This window comes from Podarcis vaucheri, assembly GCF_965113315.1.
Source record: "Podarcis vaucheri genome assembly, chromosome: Z".
Classification (NCBI taxonomy): Eukaryota; Metazoa; Chordata; class Lepidosauria; order Squamata; family Lacertidae; genus Podarcis; species Podarcis vaucheri.
Genome location: NC_138758.1, coordinates 9,170,250 through 9,194,195, shown reverse-complemented (window position 1 = coordinate 9,194,195; position 23,946 = coordinate 9,170,250). Strand labels below are relative to the sequence as shown.

General features: G+C 42.3%; 2 long non-coding RNA genes across 7 annotated transcripts in view; one reads left to right on the top strand and one right to left on the bottom strand.

Annotated features, from left to right (window-relative positions):
* Positions 1–23,946, bottom strand: part of LOC309523465 — a 313,851-nt gene that overhangs the window by 85,386 nt on the left and 204,519 nt on the right. The gene's annotated exons all lie outside the window — the stretch shown is intronic.
* LOC309523498 lies at positions 1,173–22,182 on the top strand. Its single transcript, XR_014215414.1, has 2 exons — positions 1,173–1,255; positions 21,598–22,182. It is a non-coding gene; the product is annotated as an uncharacterized lncRNA (long non-coding RNA).

The following is a 23,946-nucleotide window of genomic DNA, read 5'->3' as shown; positions in this document are numbered from 1 at the left end:
GCTAGAGCCTTCGTGGTTGCAGGGATCTACCCACAATAGCTTTCATTTAGAAAAATGAATTTCTGACTTGTAATGCTCAGAATGTGTGCGACTTGTGTTGTGCTGATGTCTTAAAAATTCAGTGCAATTAAGCCACTTGCCCTGTTAAGAGTGTCATCCGAACTGGCTGGATAGTTGAGAGGAAGGAAAGTGTGGCTTGTCTCAAGGCCAGTACCTCTAGCAAAGTTCTCCTGAAGAGCTCACACTTAAGTCTCCTTCCCACTTCAATAAAAAGGACCGTGTGTCAGCCTTCCGCTATCGCCTGCCACCTCTTTGCTTACCCTTGCACGTATTGAAAGCCAAACCTTGAAAATGCAGGGCCAACTGCCTTGCTTAGCAAGAGCTAATTAGTGTGTGCAAAACCGGAGAAGCTACTGAATTTGTCTGCAGTTTTGCAAAGACAGCCCCCTTCTGTCATAAAAGGAATAGCCAAGTGATGCCAGCTCCGAAGAGGAGCCCACGTTGCATTAAAAACCAACTGCCATGTGCAACTAATTGCTCCACACACAGCATAGTCCAAAAATAATTGACTCTGCCTGTTTTGCTAGAAGAATTAGCATGCCAAAACAAAGTGCCACTTATAAGGGAAGGGAGGAGAACCACTGTGGCCATCTGCTTTCTATGTCAGTGGCAATATAAATACTGGTAAAGAAAAATAAAATAAAAACCTCTATCTCTCTTTCCTTCACTACTTTGCAACATTCAGAAAGGTCCTTTGGTGAGTTAATGCACTTGTGGCATTCTGAGGACAACCCTCTCTCATACCGCCCCTCTGTTGGAAAACACCACTATGGCTCAAAGTACAGTGTACTTGTATGCTGTTTTGGGGCTAGCTGCCCCAGCATATTTCTGAAGGTTATCGCCAGGAACTGGCGACAAAGCACGTTAGACAAACTTTGCTGGCCTGCATTGGCTTCCAGTAATTTTCCAGGCTGAGTTTAAGATTCCACTTATCACCTTTAGAGCCTAGAGCCCAGCATATATCTGCAAGAATACCTCCTCTCATATTTTAGTCTCCCTAATGTTTAGGATCTTTTGTGCACATCTGCCTCTGGGCACCTTCTTTTTGAGACGGTGTCCAAAGCTAGGGATCTCCCTCACCACTCTTCTCATTTTCCCTTTGTTTTAATCAGTTTCATCAGAACTTCTACAACATTCATGTCAGAGAGAGGGAGAAATGCCAGAAGGAAGCCCTTAAATGCCATTCAAGTGAGAGGTGAACAAGGTGCACTGTACAGTATTACAAGGTTTTAGGATGTTACAAGGAGTTTACAGGAGTTGGGATGTACCTGCATCAGGGCTCATTTTATTCTGCTTATGCAAAGGGCAAAATGTTCTGATGATCAAGATAAGCCCTTATTTCTATGGTCTCATGTTTCCCTGGGTTGTTCCTAGGTCAACTGCAGGCAGTATGTGCAGGATCATATTACTTCCAGCAGTTCTTAAAACAGAACAGGCTGCTGTGCTTAGAGTTTAACTACAACATATCCCCCCCTCTCCCTATGCTTCCTTGTCAGCCTGCAACACTGTTTTGTGGGGGATGTATGTTTATACCTTTACCTTTTGCATAGCAGGAATGTAGACTACTGTACAAAGTAAGAGTTGCATCCACTGTTCTGCCTACCTTTGCCTCTGGCCCCACCAACCACTCTCATATGGTCCCTGGAAGGTTCTCCAGAAGGCAATGTGGCCATTGAACTGAAAAAGATCACCCCCCCCTGCATTAAGTGTTCAGATACATAGGTAAAATATTATTCTACTTTTTATACATTTGGAGCCTAAACAGCATCGCCAAAGGATCTCACCCTTCAATACTTCCCAGCACTGGAAGAGACCGACCCACAGGAGAATCTCCACAGGCTGCCAAAATACTCACTGGTAGACAAAAAACACCCTGATATGATTTACAGTATATAATAAAAATCAAGAGTTGAGCAACATGAGAACCGGGAACAAAACTAGCATAATTTACAAGACGTAATAAAAGAAAAGTTGAGCAATAAGAACAACAGAAATATGACTAGTAGCCCTGTTGTATTTTAAAAATACTCTCTCATGATCTGCATGTGCAAAATATCCATGGGTGTTATTTTGATTGTTCTGGAAAAGCTATTTTAAAAAAGCAGCAAAAGAACATGAAAAAGTAAAAAGTCTGCACTATGTTCCAGTAGCATCTGCCTTACTGACTGCTCAGTGTCAGGCTAGGTAACATTCTGGTCTCGTCTTCATTTCATGAGAACCCTCCCCTCATGTCTAGCAGATGCTAAGCTATTGTACCATGTGGGCAGAGTCTGAGTGAAGAAGACAGCCATGTCACAAAGAAATGTTTGTCAGAATAATCACAGAATGGAGCACACCATTACACCCATCCCCTCCTCCTCTTTATTCTGTTATGCTAAGGCTTGTAACAACTGTGGGGCTCCTGCAATACCAGGAACACAAGTTTAATTAACAGTGTGCGAACTAGGAAATTGTGATGTGGCCAGAGTCAAGTCCATACAGCAATATCAGACAGAAGTGCTCAGATGGGAGAATAAAACTATGTATGTTAGACCGAAGACAGGCATTAAAAGTGGGCAACCTTTGAGGCATTTTATTCATGGAACATCATCAACTTTGCTGCAGTTAACTTCAAAATCTCAAGGGGAATGTTCTCAACTGCTCAAGTATAAATCACATATTCATAGTTCAGGACAGGTGTTTGGTTTCCATGTAGTTAAAGATCTATATATTTTGGGAAATATAGTTTGCCTGCCTGTCCACCTGTTCTCTATGAGTTTGGGCACCTATTGAGCTACTGCTGATAAGTGTGACACAAGGTTTCCCGAGATGGGGGAAGGAGCTTTGGTCAATTTTTGGATGCTGCGTGCCATTTTAAATCAAGATGGTGAACGGAAACATGATTTTGGCATGACTTTGCCCTTTTTGGGCATAGGTTCAGCTGCCTCTCAAGATATTGCTATTAAACAGCAGTCTTCACTGACACTTTTAATTATTTTTTTCCATAGAATTTAAGGTTGTCTCCTACATGGTTCTCTCGCACCCTAATTTTGTCATCACAACAACCCTTTGAGATAGGCCAGACTGAGAAAGCATGACTGGACCAAAATTTGCTAGTGAATCTTGTGTCTTCTCATTCTTCACCACAGTGGCCCTCAGCACTATATGAGTTTATAATCAGTATGCTTGCCAGGAACTTAGAACCAGTGTCATTTTCATTGCAAAGCATTAGCCTTTTATGTGAATCATAACCCAGGAGACAGTACCATGCTGGGCTGTCAAACAAGTTAATATTCAAGGCAGTACACTTTTTCAACTGAAAGAGCAGCAAGGATTTATCCACACTTCCTCTTGTGCCGCTGCCCCCCCCCCGCCCCAGGAAAACTGCTCTTTAGTGCTCAACCAGACCAAATGACAACTCAGGTTTTCCCTGGATTGCCATTTGTTCCGATCTATCACTAAAGAGTGGGTTCAGGGAAGTTTTTAATATTTAATGTTGTACTGCTTTTAACACTTGATTGGGAGCCGCCCAGAGTGGGTAGGGTATAAATTAATAATAATAATAATAATTATTATTATTATTATTTTCCCTCGCAGAGTAGGGCAGCAAGGGGAGAACTGCTTGGACCCATGTATGGCACCAGCGGATGTGTACATGTGCCCTAAAACTGATCCAGATTTAAGAACAGTTTCAGGTTAAGAATGGACCTCCGGAACGAATTAAGTTCTTAAACCGAGGTACCACTGTACTTCAGAGCACGCCAGATAGAGAAGCTATGGTTGCAAAGTAGCACCATCTAATGGCTTTATACTGTCACTGCAAGACTGGAAAGCAAATAAAATACAGTACAGTGGTACCTCGGGTTACGTACTTAATTCGTTCTGAAGGTCCGTTCTTAACCTGAAACTGTTCTTAACTTGAAGCACCATTTTAGCTAAAGGGGCCTCCCGCTGCTGCTGTGCCGCCACTGCGCGATTTCTGTTCTTATCCTGAAGCACAGTTCTTAACCCGAGGTATTATTTCTGGGTTAGCAGAGTCTGTAACCTAAAGCATATGTAACCCGAGGTACCACTGTAAGCTGATCCAAGACTGGAATTCCACGAACAATTCAGTAGTTGGCAGGCATGTCAGCAGAACTCTTTAAAAACTTTAAAGAGTTTTATTCTGTCTTAATGAAACAGAAAAGAAAGAAAAAACCACTGCAACCAACCAGCCACACACATCCTTCTCACTTCTCTCTAGTGATATCCGAACTTAAAGACATTCAAGATTTATAAGTTCACAGGTGTGGTTCATTTCCTTAGAGAAGCATTGTGCAGTGTTCCACTCCAGTAAGTAATTACTGCTGCTTAAGTACACCGGGCACAATCACTACACCTGTGGTTGTGCTAAACCAGGGACAATAGTAATCATTATGGCTATTATTCTTATTCTGCAACTGCAAATGAGGTGATCTAGGGTCTGATGTAATTAGTTTCTCAAACACTATAAGAGTCCCTTTTCTGATAGTCACAGTCTCCACTTATACTGGCACACAAAAGTCACCATACAGACCTCCACAAATGAATTCACGGTATTTGTGTGCTGCTCCATAACATAAAATTGTCTGGGCAGCTTATGTAGGAAAACAAATTAAATATGAAAACAAGACATGAACCCAAGCCAAAAAAAAACCTAAAAAAAAAACCTCACTATACTCCAAAAGTTAAAATAAGGAGATATTATGATGGAGATATATATATGATGTCCATAAATAATGGTTGAACAGAAAGAGCTTCACCTGGTGCCAAAGGGACCGAAAGGAGGGTACCAGATGAACCTCGCTGGGACAGCTGTTTGGTAGCCAAGATGCCACTATTAAAAAGTCCCTCTTCTTACTGGTGGTGACCCACCTTACTTCCTTTGGTGGGGGAACTCAGAGTAGAACCTCCAAAACAATACAGTGGTACCTCGGGTTACATACGCTTCAGGTTACATACGCTTCAGGTTACACACTCTGCTAACCCAGAAATAGTACCTCAGGTTAAGAACTTTGCTTCAGGATGAGAACAGAAATTGTGCTCTGGCAGCGTGGCGGCAGCAGAAGGCCCCATTAGCTAAAGTGGTGCTTCAGGTTAAGAACAGTTTCAGGTTAAGAATGGACCTCTGGAACGAATTAAGTACTTAACCCGAGGTACCACTGTATTAAGATCAGAATTATTACATATTGGAGGAGGTGATATTTCAGGTAACCTGGTCCCAAGCCATTGAGGGTGTTGAAATCTTGAAACCAAATAGTTCAATGTCACAGGAAAACATGTGAGCCATGAAATCCCTGCTCAAACAAAATGTCACATCAGCCATAAATTCACTAGACAAGCCATGACAAGTTACACTTGCTTCAGACTCAGTCCACTACCCAATATGCCAACATGGGATTAATAATACAGTACAGACCTAACACATAGGGTGGTTGAAAGAGCTTTCAAAACTTTTGAAATGTGCCATACAACAGTAAATATTATTCCTGCAGTCCAATAGCTGTCCCCCAGTTCCTACAAGTGAATGTGATCAGGGGCAGGGCAGGGGCAGAGAATCCATGGCAAAATTCAAAACAAAAATATTTTTAGCAGTGTCCATTATATATCATAGGGGTAAGAAACAGAAGCTATTGCCCAAGGCGTTTGCAGCAACTTCTTTCCAGCTCTGAAGGAAAAATAAGCTTATCTGGAGCAGGCAAGCATCATAACCTTACTCGCTGTGTACCAACAAATGACCAGGGACATGTTCTTTCAATAATAGAATGGGTAGAAATTGAGGGAATGTATACTGACAGTTAAACTGGAAGAACAACCTTACAGAGTAAGGAGCAGCTGTGTAGAGATAATCTAGGATGGTGCCTGAAAGCTCCTTTTTCTTATAATGCTCCCAGTAAGCAAAGACTTCCGAGTAATAAAGGGGTAATGCTCCTGTTTAAGTTTATAATGCATTGGGGTGGGGGAATCAGATAGGCATCAGATAGGAGTGGTTGGGGAATCTGTGACCCTCCAGATACGGCTGGACACCAGTTCCCATCATCCCCACCTATTGACCATACTAGTTGGGGGTCATGGAAGTTGGAAACCACCATTTGAGGGCCACTTATTTCCCATCCTTTATTCAAGGGTTGCAGCTGCAGATTTCAGTCTAGTGTGCTCACTACCTGTCTCAGCAGGAGCAAGCCTAACTTGGCAACAATTAATTTCAAAAGTATTCCTAGGTCAATCAAAAGGCAAATTTGTAAAAGCTTTTTTTTTAAAGGCCACTGTAATTTCTAGCACTTCCCACACACGGGGAAGAGCAATACTGGCATGGAAATCATATATAGTCTACCTATTGTTGTTTAGAACACAAAAATATCAAAGTGTTTTGTGGCACCCTAAGACTGACAAATTTATTGCAACAGAAGCTTTCATGGGCAAGAATTGGCTTTTAGGTTAGGGTTACCAGACGTCCCCCGTTCCTGGGGACAGTCCCCGGATTTGCAAATTTGTCCCTGGACAAATTCCGTCCCCGGAATATTCCCAAATTTGCAAATTCCGTCCCCGGAATATTCCCAGATTTGCAAATCTGTCCCCGGGAAACATGGCAGCGGCAGCCTCAGCAGCCCAGAGCCAGCCAGTTAGCGCAGTTGGCTCTGGCTGGCTTCAGGAGCTGCTCGCTGCCCACCATTTTTCCTGCGACACGGCAGCGAGCAGCTCCTGTAGCCAGCCAGAGCAAACTGCACTATCAGGCTGGCCCCTCCTGGGCAATGGCCGGCCGCCTGTGACTCCCGAGCCTCTCATAATCTGTCAAAACAAAGGGGGAAGGAGATCAGGGGAGGCTTGGGAGTCACGGGCGGGCAGCGCAATGTTGCCCAGTTTTTAAAAAACTGCGCATTTATGTTTCACAGGGTGTGAAAAAAGGGCTTTGCACCTTTATACAATATGCATGTGTGCTTGGGCCCAGGGTCTTTTGCCTCACCATCCCCACTACTGACTCCCTGTTGCTACTCAGCTTCCCCCCCCCCAAAAAAGGGTCCCCAGATTCATTGAAAAAAAATCTGGTAACCATATGTTAGGTACTTGTGACAAATTGCAGCTTTAATGTATATAAAACAGTAAGCATCACCATTCACAAAGCAGTGATGACTTTAAAACAAACATTCTGGCATTGGCAGGGGTGGACTTTGGTCTTTCAAATTTCAGCAGCACTCTGTGCAAAGCCAAAACCCACCCCACCCCACCCCCTTCCATTCTGCTCATTTCACTATGTCAGAGTTGCAACACCTTGCAGCCCCCCTAGGCTCAGTGCCCAGTGCGGTAGAACTGGTCATGCTGCCCTAAAACCGCCTCTGGCACTGGTAAGGAAAAGATAAAAACCTTTTATCTTGATTCAGGCCACAAGTGATTTAATTTAACATGTAGTTGCTTTCTCACTGTCAGACAGAGATAGTAGCCCTCCCTCCTAATCAAGTTTATAATACAATTTCCTTTGAAAAATCTATGGACTTAATGGAAGCAAGGGTTAACTTGACCCTTCCATAGTTCTGTGCTCACACTGTGGCCTTGGGTAAATCACACTCTTTTAACCCCACATTTCCTAATGTGTGTAACATGTAAATAGTGCAACCCAGGACTAGGTAGGTGGATTGTGTACTTAACCAAAAGAGAGAGAGAGAGAGAGAGAGAGAGAGAGAGAGAGAGAGAGAAAACCACCACCACCACCACCCACACTGATTTATCGCTTGAGGCTACAATTCGCAGAAGGCAGCAAATGAAACAGTTCTGGTTTTAGTGACATAAAACTTTTAACACCAAGCCTGTAATTTTGTTCCAAGAGGATTCTTGCTACTAGCCTTGCTAAAACTGGATTATCTTATCACATGTTAGTCTACTGCTTTCTTTACTAACAAATTAAAAAGTCTGGTCATCAGTTAGTCACACACACACACCTTGCAGAGATAAGTATTGATTTTCTGCTCCACAGAAACAAAGCCTTAGATGTTCTGTTAAATGATTGACTGCAGCTGAGAGCCCTTCTTAAAAGCAGAGATCTTAAAATACATTCCTCATGCCCACATCCTAACAGCTTCTGTACACATGGTTCTCACTGTTCTAGATGGTGCTCTGGCACACCTTCTCACAAGTTAGTTTGTGAATGTAAAGTGAAGCACAGGAAGTATAAATGATGGTTACCTCTTCCCTTACATAAGTCAGACCCAGTACAATTTATTATCTATCTCTGTGTGTACACTGCCAAACACATACAATGGTACCTTGGGTTACAGACACTTTAGGTTACAGATGCTGCTAACCCAGAAATCGTACCTCGGGTTAAGAACTTTGCTTCAGGCTGAGAACAGAAATCGCACAGCGGTGGCGCAGCGACAGCAGGAGGCCTCATAAGCTAAAGTGGTGCTTCAGGTTAAGAACAGTTTCAGGTTAAGAACAGACCTCCAGAACGAATTAAGTTCTTGACCAGAGGTACCACTGTATATCTATAGTCAAGGCATATGCTGTCCCCTAGTTGGGTAAAAGTGTTCAATAAAAAAAGAGGCAAGTGTGTCTGTGCAGAGGAGAAATTACTGTTTTGCTCATTCCTTTGAAGCCTTCAGTGACTAACGTTAACATTATATTGTCAAAAATTCAGCAGGCCTCTGAAGGATGCATTGTGTTTGTGAGCAAACACATTTGCATCTCAAGAAATCTGAGGTTTATGCAATGAGTAGATTTAAAGGGAAGAAAACACATGTTGTTTATGCCAGATGAACATCCATGCTTGCTGTTTTCCTCCTACATTCAACATTCAATTCACCTGGGAGGGAAGGGAAGGCATTTACTGCATGCATAGAAGAAAAAGGGAGCAAAACCCCATAGAGACGTGCAGAACAGAAAATTGCCTTATACTGTAGTGAGAACATTGGTCCATCTAGCGCAGGGGTCTGCAACCCGCGGCTCTGGAGCAGCATGTGGCTCTTTTACACCTTTGCCGCGGCTCCGGGGCAGATACTAGCGAGGGGAGGAGGCGCATTGTGCGTCCCGACACTCCCCACTGTGGCGGGTGCTGTACTGGCTGTGACATCGCATGGGGGCGGTGCGTGCGTAGTCGCGCACCGTCCCAACGTCACCTTCCCGCCCACTGTCAGATCGGAGGGCAGCGGCGCGCATGCTTTAAATGTCGCAATGGTTTTGTGGCTCCCAGGTTTTTTTTCTTTGGAAACGGGTCCAAGTGGCTCTTTTTGTCTTAAAGGTTGCAGACCCCTGATCTAGCGCAATATTGTTTACATTGGCTGGCAGCAGCTCCCCAGGGTTTCAAACAGGAATCTCTCTGAGCCTCACCTGGAGATGCCAGGGATTGAACCTGGAACCTTCTGCAGGTAAAGCAGGTGCTCTATCACTCAGCTACAGCCCATTCCATGTGGATGCTGTCCCAGGTATGCAGGATGATACCCTACCCTTTCAAGATGAAAATCTTTATCACCATTTGGCCATATATAAGTGCTTATCTGTGCTTCTCACTAACCTGCTCCCTTTGTCAGTCAAAGAATAATGTGTGTGCAACACTATTTTGGAAGCATTATCACAGAATCACAGAACCCCAAGGCCCACCTAGTCCAACGTCCCGCAATGCAGGAATCTCAACTAAAGCATCCCTGGCAGATGGTCATCCTGTCTGCTTAAAAACCTCCAAGGAAGGAGAGTCCACCATCTTCTGATGGAGTCCATTCCACTGCTGAACAGTTCTTACTGTCAGAAAGTTCTTCCTGATGTTTAGTCAGAATTTCCTTTCTTGTAACTTGAATCCAATGCTTCAGGTCCTAGCTCCAGAGCAGGTTAGGTATAATAAAATTTGTGCCCCAATTCTTAACCTCCATTCTCAACGCTTTCCTAGGGTTGCCTAGCTGTTGATGGCTTATTTTATAATTAACATTTTCAGGTTCCAGTAACTCGATTGAAAGATACAGAAAATTAAGTGATATGTATGAAAAGGTCGAAACTTAAAGTAATATTATGTGTAACTTAAGGTACAACTAATTGACAAAATTACTTGAAGTCTAGAAATATAACATTTGAGAAGTATAAAATAAGAACTGAAACAAGGTAATAAATTGCTGTTAGTTTTATTACAGAGAATGCACGGTAGGGAGATGTGAGGAAGTCCAGTTAGTTACACACACACCAAAAAAAAAGTGTGATAGACAGTTATGTTTTTTCTTTTCTATATTGTTTGTTGGTGTTTTTTGTTTGTTATCTTTTTGGTGAAGGGATTTTATGTGTTTGGTATGTGATTTCCTATTCTATGTCTGAAAACTTAATAAAATATGTATATAAAAAAAATATAATTAACATTTTCAAATTTCTGTATATGTCAATGATCCTGAAACATCTATGACTGGCCTTTCTAACATTTTCCACATCGATAATCCTGTAAAAAAACCCACCCAGTTATGTAGAGCTTTACTTTTCTTAAAACTTACCAGAGGAAGAAGTGGCTGAGCTATACATACAGAAGCAAGTATCCGTCTCAGCATTCAATGAATCTGTTAGCTGAGATGGAGTACATTTATATTAAGTAAATGACAATTGACAATAGGATCTATCAAAACAATGGGTCTTAAGTTTTCCCTAGCAACTTCCAGTATTCAAAGCTTATTTGTTGGCATCTTTGATACTTCTAAAGCAAGCAAGCAAGCAAGCAAACAAACAAACAAATTGAAACCTTTCATTTTACTCTAGGACCAGCTAATTCAATGACACAGTCATATCATAAAAATAAAATCTCATTATTAATAGTAACTAGAACAAAAAGCCTCAGAAACATTTTTTGCATAGGGTGTTTGTGGTTTTTTGTTTTTTAATGTCCACAAGAAGTGCAGTGAAGGGTTAGGTATCCATTGCAATGAAACCATTTGGATTTACAAATAGAAAAATACATTTTAGCCAATCTATAATGAACTACCAGAATGGGAATGCATTTTGAAATTTCTGCCTCAGGCCACTGACCACCTCTTTCTCACATAAATAATAACTAGCGTTTAGTGTTTTTTTAAGTAGCACATGTCTTTAAAGGCACCCAGGCAGAAGCACTCTGGAGCAGATCCCTGCTAAGGAAGCAGAATGAAATGTGTGATGATTAGATGACACCTCTAAGAAGTGCCCTGATTAATCAGGCCAAAGGTCCAGCTATCTATCCGCGCTGTGGGCCATCTGATGCTTAAAGGAAGCATGCAAGTGAGAGCTGACAGCAGTGGTCTCTGCCTCCTTGCGATTACTAGCCACTTCACCTGGAAAACAGAGAAACTCTTTCGTACTTAAAGCTTCTAATATGCTACACTTTAAGGTGTCTGAGGACTCTTCATTGCTTTTATTCCTTTGGCTTAGAAGGAATGCTTAGAAAGTTTAGGAACCTCTTCAACACTTTATGCTATGTTTTCCTCAACACCATGTATCTGAAGAAGTACACTGTTGTCTTCAAAAATATCATGATGCAGCAATCCCATTTATTTTGTAAGGTGCACAAGGACTGTTAGAATTAAAAAGACTGCTCTTCTCCACCCACCCACAATACTTTATTGTTTTCACTTGTTTATACAAGGAACAACAATCAACAGTAAACAATCCAACACACTCCAGCAGAAGCACCTAGTGTCTACTTACATATAACATTAGACTGCTCTTCTAACAAACTGTACGTTCTCTCCTGTTGCTCTGCCACTCCCTCTACACCTGGGCAGTTTCTGCTTAGTGAGAAGAGAGCTTAACCATGACTCCCAGTTCAGATGATAACCTAAGCCAAACTCTGGTTTAGCTTGGAGCTTATCCAAAGTCACATTTCCTCCATCCTTTTCAGGCATTGTCAACACTTTATAGCTCTGTGTCCAAGCGCTCTTTTTAAATTTTTGCTCTAGAGCTCTCCCCACATACGTAAATCCACTTTAAATCTGAATCAGACCAAACAGCAATATGAAGAAAACCTGAATTGCTGTTGGCTGCACTTTGGCTTTAAAGAGTGGATTTCTGATGCAAAAAAATAAAAAATAAAAAGAGTGCTCGGAGACAGAGCTTTAATTTACTTATTTATTTATAATTTGTAATTTATTTATTGCTACGCCGCCCTTTTCCCAATGATTACAGGGTTGTTTACAATACTGTTTATTGTGTTGGTTAGCCATTGTTTCACTTTCCATGTTGTGCAAACTATCCTATTATGTCAGAAACATATAACATTAGCTCAGTTGATAGAGCATGAGAATCCTAATCTCAGGACCATGGGTTCAAGCACCACATTGGACAAAAGATTCTTGCATTGCAGGTGGTTGGACTAGATGACCCTTGTGGTCCCTTCCAACTCTACAGTTCTATGATACTGTGATTAGGGTTTACCAGGGATTGTCATTTCAAAGCCCACTTATTGCTTTTGCCAAAAGACCCATGATTAAGGCCAGAAGTAGCAATTCATACAGTGGTACCTCGCAAGACGAATGCCTCGCAAGACGGAAAACTCGCAAGACGAAAGGGTTTTTAGTTTTTTGAGTTGCTTCGCAAGACAATTTTCCCTATGGCCTTGTTTCGCAAGACGGAAACGTCTTGCAAGTTTGTTTCCTTTTTCTTAAAACCGTTAATACAGTTGCCACTTGACTTCGAGGAACAACTCATAGTACGCGGTGTGGTAGCCTTTTTTGAGGTTTTTGAAGACTTTGGTGATTTTTTAAGCTTTTCCAAAACTTTTCCGAAACCGTGCTTCGCAAGACGAAAAAAACCGCAAGATGAAAAAACTCGCGGAACGAATTAATTTCGTCTTGCGAGGCACCACTCACACGGTATGTGTGAGAGAGATTCTGTGGTTGAACCATGGTAAAGCAATCACCAGTTGTATCTGCATCTAGCCCAATACATAACATAATACCAACCCTTCATGTGATTATCATGATAAGAATGAGATTATAAACATTACACTGCAGATCAGGCTGCTAGGTTCAAATTTGTGTTAAAAAGAAATTGGTATCCTTTGTATCAGTGCATCGTGAATTCTCATAGATTAAAATGACACATCCTTTCCAATTAGGCTTAAGTTATCCTGATATTTTCAGAGATGAACATACAATTATACAGATTTAAAAATAAGTATATTTTCCACTCAATTAGTAACCATTTCATTTTCTGTACTGTTTCAGAGTGTGAAACAGTGAGCCAACACAATGATGGCAAGGCAGCTGAACTGGGGAGCTTTTAAGAGAATACACTCTAACAGCACACATAACATTTGAATACATAAGAAAAGTTTCCAGTCTATATGCCTTTCTGCCAGGGAGCCAACCAGCAAGAATTCACACAAAGTGAAGATAATTCTTTATTAAGTAAGGCCTGCTCAGGAGTACCAGGCCTAACGGGCACAGCAGCCCCTCTCCTGTCTTGCCCCTATGAGGCCGTTGTGGACACTTGAACTCTATGGCAAAGAGACACTTAACTCTTAAGGTCACTTCTGCACCATACATTTAGAGCACATTACGAAGAATTCTGGGAACATCTCACAGAGCTACAATTCTCAACACCCTGAACAAAATATAATTCCCAGGATTCTTTGGTGGAAACCATGGGCTTTAAATGTGTATTAAATGTGCTTTAAATGTATGGTGTGAATGTGACCAATATCGAATGTCAGAGAGGAAGGAGTTGGCGGTGGAAAGAATAGCAGAAATAGAGAAGTATTTTTAAAATAAATCTCATTGGAATTGCATTTTTAAAATAGAGGGTTTAATACTCTGAAATCATGAGGATTTCCTAAATCCTGAAATCATGAGGTCTCCCTAAAGAATTTTAATGGACTTTCCATGAACCAAGTCTGCTCAATCTATGTTTTGGTATTTTCTGCATGCTAATTAAAAACAGTGCTTGCTAGGTAACAGAGGTTTCTGCAAGATCATCCATGTTCATTAAGTTCAACTTTGCTGTACCTAAGCTGCTATGTAGCTTGTCAGCAATGGTAAACAAGGGTACCAAGATGAGAATTTGCACCCACAGCAGAAGAATTACATTCACTGAATTTAAATCATGGCAACAATGAAACACCCTGCAGTGAGATCCTAAACATGTTTACTTAGAAGTAAAACCAAATTCAATGAGACTTAAAGGTAAAGGTAAAGGTACCCCTGACCGTTAGGTCCAGTCACAGACAACTCTGGGGTTGCAGCGCTCATCTTGCTCTACAGGCCGAGGGAGCCGGGTTTTGCTCACAGACAGCTTCTGGGTCATGTGGCCAGCATGACTAAGCCGCTTCTGGCAAACCAGAGCAGCACACAGAAACTTACTGCCACGTAAATGTGCTCAGGATTGCATCGTGTGTGCGTCTTGTCATTTTTCCTAGATCAGCAAATTAATTCACATAACAAAAATTACAACAGAGTGTGAACCGCAGAGTGGAAAAAGATGAGAATATTTCTCCATCATTGAAGTAGCCAAGCAGTGCATGATCAAAGTTAGTATAAAGAAATACAAAATGCAATAAGCAGTGCCATAAATTGACTGCAGTCCACCTCTATATTCTATACTATAATACCCTTTGACACCCAGGAGTCTTCCATAGAAAACTGCAGTTTTGAGGGTTCACAAAACAAAGAATTAAATCTAATTTTGAAACATCAGTTTAAACTTTAAAAATATAGTACGTTGAAATTTATTTGCAAAGTAGGCAGATTTTAAATAATTATAGGTTTGATTATTGTTAATCAGCAGCAGTAAGATTGTGAAGGCATGCACATTATATTATTCAAGGAACAACTGAATCACCATGCAATCTTTAGGAGGCAGATGCCGGATATTAAGAAAACCTTCCATCCATGGAGCAAGTTGGAAGAATGTTAACAGTCATCTCTCCTATGCAGAATGCTGACTTAGCAAGCATTACATTACATTCTTTATCAGAGTATGAACTACACATAAGGTGTTTTTAAAAAGAAAGAAAGAAATTAGTGCAAAATATGAGAATAAAGATCAAGACCAAGCAAAGAGTCAAAAACTTCTCCAGTGAGGACCAGTGAGAGCTTGCAGGGCAGCAGCTGAAAGAGGAGCAAAAGGGTTTTCTTTTGTGTGTGTTTCTTTGTGGCTGATTAGCTGCTCTCCCTGTGCAAAGGTCAGAGGGGGCAGGGTTTCTGTTGAGGCAGGTGATTAGCTGTGGGAGGAGCTTATCAGAGCTTGCAGGGCAGTGGCGTGCGCAGCTCGATCCATCTTTTAGATTTAGGGGAGCTAGTTGGGGGAGACCTAGGGTTTTTTTTTTGGGGGGGGTTATTTGTCCTGTCTTCACACTTTGAAAGATGGAGGACCACTGTAGACACCCCCAACGATACGTTCTCAAGATGGAGGGGGAGGGAACAGCTGCAGTCGCCTGTGGTTCCTGCGCAATGTTTGCCATCTTGCCAAAGGTTGCAGGCAGCTTTACCTGCAGCAATTGCATGTTGATTGCCCTCTTAGAAGTCCAGCAACTGGAGGAACATGTAGCTACGCTCCAAAGAATTAGAGAGCTGGAGCTCTTCTTGGAAGCAACAGAGCACACCGTCTCCGCCAAGGAGGAGACAGGGGACACCCCTGAGAAGGAGGCTAGTTCACCAACACAGGTGCCAGATATATGAAGAAACGTGACTCAAAGAAGTAGGAGGCCCAGGGTTTGCTCTGATTGTTTAGAAATACACAATCGCTTTGAAGTCCTCTCCCCTAGCATGGAAGACGAAGAACAGACTCCATTTGAGGATCTTTCCCTCATTACAGTCGATCAGGTATATGAAGACGAGCAGCAAAGTCAGTCCTCAGGGAATGTGCAGGCGACCTTGGAACGGACAGCTCACGGAAGAACCCCGACCAAACCTAAGAGGAGGCATGTAGTGGTGATAGGGGATTCCCTACTGAGGGGAACAGAAGCAGTGATCTGTGGGCCTGACAAGATGTCTCGGGAGGTGTGCTGTCTCCCCGGGGCTAAGATCCAAGATGTAACTGAACGACTGCAAGGAATCATAAAACCCACTGACAAATACCCCTTCCTTTTGGTTCATGTGGGAACCAATGACACTGCAAGCAATAGCTTCCAGAAGATCAAAAGAGACTACGAGGCTCTGGGCATGAAATTGAAGCAATTAAATGCACAAATTGTCATCTCATCTGTCCTCGCAGTTGAACGACGTGGCCCAGGGAGAGAGGGAAAAATAGTGGAAGTGAACAGCTGGCTTTGCAAATGGTGTAAGCAGGAACGGTTTGGATTCTTAGATCACGGACTGCAGTTTCTTGAAGATGGACTTCTGGCAAGCGATGGGCTGCACCTCACAACGGTTGGGAGGAATGTTTTTGCCAAAAATCTCATAAACCTCATCAGGAGGGCTTTAAACTGACTAATGTCTGACAGATGGCCAAGCACGGAAAAGGAAGGGAGATAGTAGTAATGGGGGACTTCAATTACCCGGATATTTGTTGGATGTCAAACTCAGCCAAGATCATAAGGTCAAACAGATTCCTCACTGGCCTTGCAGACAACTTCATTGTCCAGAAAGTGGGAGAAGCAACAAGAGGAACAGCCATTTTAGATCTGGTCCTAACCAATGTTGATGACCTGGTTAGTGGGGTAGAAGTGGAAGGATCATTAGGCGCGAGTGATCATGCTCTTCTGAAGTTTACTATACAGTGGAAAGGAGCAGCCAAGCATACTAGGACTCAATTTCTTGACTTTAAGAAAGCTGACTTCATAAAACTTAGGGAGGTGCTGGGTGAGATCCCATGGACAGTAATACTAAAAGGAAAGGGAGTTCATGATGGCTGGGAGTTTGTTAAGAGGGAGATAGTAAAAGCACAACTTCAGGCAATACCAATGAGACGGAAACATGGAAGGTGCCTAAAGAAGCCAGAGTGCCTATCTAAAGAACTTTTAAATGAGTTAAGATTAAAAAAAAGATGTGTAGAAAAAATGGAAAGGGGGGGAAACCACCAAAGAGGAATTCAAACAAATAGCCAGCACATGTAGACACAAAGTCAGAAAAGCTAAAGCACAGAATGAACTCAGGCTTGCTGGAGAGGTTAAAAGCAACAAAAAAGGCTTTTATGGGTATGTCCGTAGCAAAAGGAAGAACAAAGAAACAGTGGGGTCACTCAGAGGAGAAGATGGTGAAATGCAAACAGGGACACAGAAAGGGCTGAACTCCTCAATGCCTTCTTTGCCTCAGTCTTCTCCGATAAAGAAAACAATGCCCGACCTGAAGAATTTGGAGCAAATTGATTCAGCAAAGGAAACACAGCCCAGAATAACTAAGGAGATAGTACAAGAATACATGGCTAGTTTAGATGTATTCAAGTCTCCAGGGCCAGATGAACTGCATCCAAGAGTATTAAAAGAACTGGCAGATGTGATCTCAGAACCACTGGCAGTCATCTTTGAGAATTCCTGGAGAACAGGCGAAGTCCCAGCAGACTGGAGGAGGGCAAATGTTGTCCCTATTTTCAAAAAGGGGAAAAGAGAGGAACCAAATAATTATCGCCCAGTCAGTCTGACATCAATACCAGGGAAGATTCTGGAACAGATCATTAAGCAAACAGTCTGTGAGCACCTAGAAAGGAATGCTGTGATCACCAATAGTCAGCATGGATTTCTGAAAGATAAGTCATGTCGGACTAACCTGATCTCGTTTTTTGACAGAATTACAAGCCTGGTAGATGAAGGGAACGCAGTGGATGTAGCCTACCTTGATTTCAGCAAGGCATTCGACAAGGTGCCCCATGATATTCTTGTAAAGAAGCTGGTAAAATGCGGACTTGACTATGCTACCACTCAGTGGATTTGTAACTGGCTGACTGACCGAACCCAAAGGGTGCTCATCAATGGTTCCTCTTCATCCTGGAGAAGAGTGACTAGTGGGGTGCCACAGGGTTCTGTCTTGGGCCGGGTCTTATTCAACATCTTTATCAACGACTTGGATGATGGACTCAAGGGCATCCTGATCAAATTTGCAGATGGCACCAAACTAGGAGGGGTGGCTAACACCCCAGAGGACAGGATCACACTTCAAAACGACCTTGACAGATTAGAGAACTGGGCCAAAACAAACAAGATGGACTTTAACAGGGAGAAATGTAAAGTATTGCACTTGGGCAAAAAAAAAAAAAAATGAGAGGCACAAATACAAGATGGGTGACACCTGGCTTGAGAGCAGTACATGTGAAAAGGATCTAGGAGTCTTGGTTGACCACAAACTTGACATGAGCCAACAGTGTGACGCGGCAGCTAAAAAAGCCAATACAATTCTGGGCTGCATCAATAGGAATATAGCATCTAGATCAAGGGAAGTAATAGTGCCACTGTATTCTGCTCTGGTCAGACCTCACCTGGAGTACTGTGTCCAGTTCTGGGCACCACAGTTCAAGAAGGACACTGACAAACTGGAACGTGTCCAGAGGAGGGCAACCAAAATGGTCAAAGGTCTGGAAACGATGCCTTATGAGGAACGGCTAAGGGAGCTGGGCATGTTTAGCCTGGAGAAGAGGAGGTTAAGGGGTGATATGATAGCCATGTTCAAATATATAAAAGGATGTCATATAGAGGAGGGAGAAAGGTTGTTTTCTGCTGCTCCAGAGAAGCGGACACGGAGCAATGGATCCAAACTACAAGAAAGAAGATTCCACCTAAACATTAGGAAGAACTTCCTGACAGTAAGAGCTGTTCGACAGTGGAATTTGCTGCCAAGGAGTGTGGTGGAGTCTCCTTCTTTGGAGGTCTTTAAGCAGAGGCTTGACAACCATATGTCAGGAGTGTTCTGATGGTGTTTCCTGCTTGGCTGGGGGTTGGACTCGATGGCCCTTGTGGTCTATTCCAACTCTATGATTCTATGAGGACCAATCTATTTCTGGGAATCTCAAGAATGAACACTGAAGGTGGGGGGAAGACATTAAGTGATCATAGATGTCAGACACATGGCATCTGCCACCACAGGATAGTTTTGTTTATATAAGGGCTTTCTATCATGGTTAGGAGGAAACTCAACAAATTCCACACATCAATTTTTATTACTAATGTCTGCACTGCAAGCACAGGGAGGCAACCTAAGTGGTGTTTTGTTCTTATAAACATTCAGCTCAATGCTAAATATGTTAACCCAGAAATGGGGCTGTTTCCTGAGATGTTTGCCTGGGAACAAAAAGTTTTTGTTTCTGCACATCTTTTTAAATTGAATTTAGGTTCACAACCTAAACTTAAGCCTAAAATCTTCCTGTATGCCTATATAAATCAAATTAACAGCTATTTGATCAAGCAACTTTTTTCTTTAATCATCTGACAGCCCAAGTTATAAGCAAGTATAAAAAGAACCAAAGTGGTTAAATGTAAGAAAGAAAGCTTTAAAAAAAATAAGGATCTAATGAATGGATACTTTTGCACCTGTTGTCTGCAACTAAAAAGGCTCAGATAAAAACTTGAAAAAAATCCATTCCTCCCCACTGCCAAGAAATTCCCCAAACACCGTGCTACATCGTTCACTACAATTTGATGGCATTCCATCCTTAATCTCACAACATAATTGAGTAAGAACTGATGTCTTCTTTTTACGATACAGTCAAGACTGAGTTCTTCATAGCATCCTTATTCTTGGATGTACTGTACATTGTTTTCTATCCTCCTTGTGCGTGTGTGCGCACACACACACACACACACACACACGTACATGTGTGTAAAGAAGCTGGTAAAATGCGGTCTTGACTATGCTACCACTCAATGGATTTGTAACTGGCTGACTGACCGAACCCAAAGGGTGCTCATCAATGGTTCCTCTTCATCCTGGAGAAGAGTGACTAGTGGGGTGCCACAGGGTTCTGCCTTGGGCCCGGTCTTATTCAACATCTTTATCAACGACTTGGATGATGGACTCAAGGGCATCCTGATCAAATTTGCAGATGACACCAAACTGGGAGGGGTGGCTAACACCCCAGAGGACAGGATCACACTTCAAAATGACCTTGACAGATTAGAGAACTGGGCCAAAACAAACAAGATGAATTTTAACAGGGAGAAATGTAAAGTATTGCACTTGGGCAAAAAAAATGAGAGGCACATATACAAGATGGGTGACACCTGGCTTGAGAGCAGTACATGTGAAAAGGATCTAGGAGTCTTGGTTGACCACAAACATGACATGAGCCAACAGTGTGATGCGGCAGCTAAAAAAGCCAATGCAATTCTGGGCTGCATCAATAGGAATATAGCATCTAGATCAAGGGAAGTAATAGTGCCACTGTATTCTGCTCTGGTCAGACCTCACCTGGAGCACTATGTCCAGTTCTGGGCACCACAGTTCAAGAAGGACACTGACAAACTGGAACGTGTCCAGAGGAGGGCAACCAAAATGGTCAAAGGTCTGGAAACGATGCCTTATGAGGAACGGCTAAGGGAGCTGGGCATGTTTAGCCTGGAGAAGAGGAGGTTAAGGGGTGATATGATAGCCATGTTCAAATATATAAAAGGATGTCATATAGAGGAGGGAGAAAGGTTGTTTTCTGCTGCTCCAGAGAAGCGGACACGGAGCAATGGATCCAAACTACAAGAAAGAAGATTCCACCTAAACATTAGGAAGAACTTCCTGACAGTAAGAGCTGTTCGACAGTGGAATTTGCTGCCAAGGAGTGTGGTGGAGTCTCCTTCTTTGGAGGTCTTTAAGCAGAGGCTTGACAGCCATATGTCAGGAGTGCTCTGATGGTGTTTCCTGCTTGGCAGGGGGTTGGACTCGATGGCCCTTGTGGTCTCTTCCAACTCTATGATTCTATGATTCTATGTTTGTATGTGGCCATATTCTTCTACCAAGGAGTACTGCAGGATGTTAATGGCAGGCTCTACACTCCATGGTGCCTCAGTATTCTTCAGGCATGAATTTATACGCACTAGACTAAACTGATGATGTATCTACTCAGCTCTAGTGAGCATCTGTGGGAAGAGGGATGAGACCTGAAGTATGACATCTCTAGAACACACATGAACATATTCCCCGCCCCCCTACAAAAATATCAAAAAGCAAAACTGGGTGTGGTGATTTACAAGAAAACCAAGATGGTCCCCAGTAAACAGGGATTGGAGGAGGCAAAATACTGTTAGGCTTTATTTATCAGAAATGACCTGTCATGCCTATTTAATAACTACAACCAATTGCATATTTTAGGGAGCAAAAAACATTGCACTGTTGCCTAACAGTATTGTGATTTGCAAATATAGTTTATTACAAGCTGCAACAACTCTGAGACACAGCAAGTATGCCAATGAAAAAAAATGTTTCTGGCTTTGGTTTTTATTAAGGACAAATTAGATATTTCTGAATTGCTTTTAATGTCTGCAGACAGCGCTGCTCTCTCTTGGGCATGTCTTATTTATTTGGATATGTTAAAGCCTGCCTCATCCTGAGGCTTCCCACAAAAAGCAACAACTTGTAGTATAACACAAGAATGCTAAAAATATGCTTTAATAGCACCATATTAGCTTACCCCAGCCAGATTAAACATTAAAAAACCAAGATGAAATTGTTTGATCTTGTCACCTCTCTTTTTTAGGGTGTGAACAATATGCTGACCACACTCAGTAATACCTCACTTTTTCAACTTACCTTGGTTATACAATGTCAGTGCTTACCTTGCATTTGCCCATAAAGAGAACCCATAACACAGACAAAGTTTAAATCTACTTCCTTTTCATTTGAGTGAAGTCACATTGTGTGCCTCTTAATCCACAATCCTAGTCCAACACTCTAACCATTACAACCAGCCTGGAATGAATATAAATGCCTTCAAGGGGGACTGAAAGGTCGCCAATAAGAGGGAGGGATCAAATTCACAGAGGTGGTTCCAACTGGGGTGATACCACTGAGAAGGCCATGCCCTGAGTCATCATGGCACTTACTCCACCAGAAGTGGATCTACCAACAGGGCATCTCCCATGGAGCAGAGATAAGAGGACAGAAAAACAGAGGAATTCTTGCAAGCCACCCTTTCCTTAGATGCAATCCACTAAGGACAGACTCTCTACCTTCCACTTCCAGAAGCACTTTTTGGCTTTCTTGTTTGGGTTGCCTTTTAATAGCTGTGAGTAAGCAGGCATGGAATGTTTTTTATTCCTATATAAAATACATTTTAATTGTTTTCCTTTTTTCTTTTTAGTGCACCCCTCCACCCAAAAAAGTCCATTACCTGCCTCAAATCTTAGGGAAACATAATAAAGTATCTGGTTTAACCCCCTAGGTATCGTCCAGTGGATGGAACTGACTATGTGTTTTTGAATAATTCTTTGCTCACAAAGCTTACAAATATACAGGTCAGCTGTGAGAGGGGGTGGGGGGTGGGGTTGGTGTTACATGCCAATGCACTCTTGACAATGCAAACTGCCTTTTGCTACTAAAATGGAGAGCTGCAAGCAAACACACACACACACACACACACACACACACACACCCCAAAACCCACCTTTCTTTGAAAAAAGGTGGTGTGTTTTGACTATCTGTTCCTACTAATTCACACACTCATTTCTGCAGGACATTCAATAATCATATATAAAGCAAGTCACATCCTGCTTCTTAAAGAATACTCCACAGTGCAACATCAGAACACCCACATAACTCTTTTCTCTCCCCCTCTTCCCCGCCTTGGTAAACAGAGCCCTATGATTAAAGTCTGAGCTCCCATGGTTATCACGCACACAAGTATGCATTACACATACTGTCTCAGCAGGCCCTCATTATGTAGTCACAGCATAGAAAAAATAAATGCCTCACTGAACAAGGCGGAAGGGGGAGATTTTTTCACTAGCTGTGTGGAAAAGCATTAACAATTTAGAGAAAAGGACAAAAGGTAGGATGACCACATTTCCTTTTTTTAAGCCCCATTTTCAGAATGTTTACTGATAGAGCAGAATAAATGCTTCGGAGTGAGAAAAAGTGCTCTCTAGAGGTTTTACACTAAACAGTTTTGTTAGGTACTAGCTTATTGGCTAGTTGTGAAACCTTGTGGTTTCTTCTGCTGTTTTGGGTGATGATGATGGTGATGATGATGATGATTAATAATAATAATATTAAAACTTGGCCTAAGCACTGCGACACCAGAATAAATTATTAATTCGGGTTAAAGCAGAAATAACAATCTGTTCTTTAAATATTTAAATGGTAAAAATGACAAATGTCAGGTGCCCCAGAGAGACACTGAAAAACATATTTTGGAAACACCGTCTACTGCTCACGGTATATTGAACCATACCTGTATGTTTAACCCATTGCTTTAACCCAAAGCCAAAATTTCATCACTTCATTTTGTTGATCAGGGACCTTCATTCAAAACCTTCAGATGCTGTGTTCAACGTAATTTCTTCCCCAAAGAATTTCAGATGAATTCACACTTGTAAAAAACTACAGATGTAGAGACAGAAGACTGCCTGACTGCCAGTGGCGGAGTGTTCCTCACTGGCACCCAGGGTGGGGCGCCATGGTGGTGGGGTGCACGGCCGGAACAACCCTTGCCCACTGGAGCTAAGTGGGGAGCCTGGCCAGCCGATGGGGCCAATAACACCCTGCTTTGAGGGGCACACTCACAGTGCTCCTGCGAGGCCAGCACTCTGCAGTGTTTAGAGAGGCTGATGCATTTTAGGCCTCTATCACACCCACTGAGTTTCTGTAACTTTTAAACCCAAGGCCAGGCTACTGAGGCACTTTTCAGACCATTGCTGTTTTGCAGGTGGGATTCAATCGCATGCCTGCAAACTCACACCACACAATTAAAGTGGATTTGGTGCATTTCTGCAACAAATATGAAAAACCAAGCGTTTGTTTTATGGAAAGTGAAGGGTAAATGCTTTCCCCCAAAATAAATCAGAACGAATGCTTTACTAAGCAACTTGACTTACTTGAAAGGGTTGAC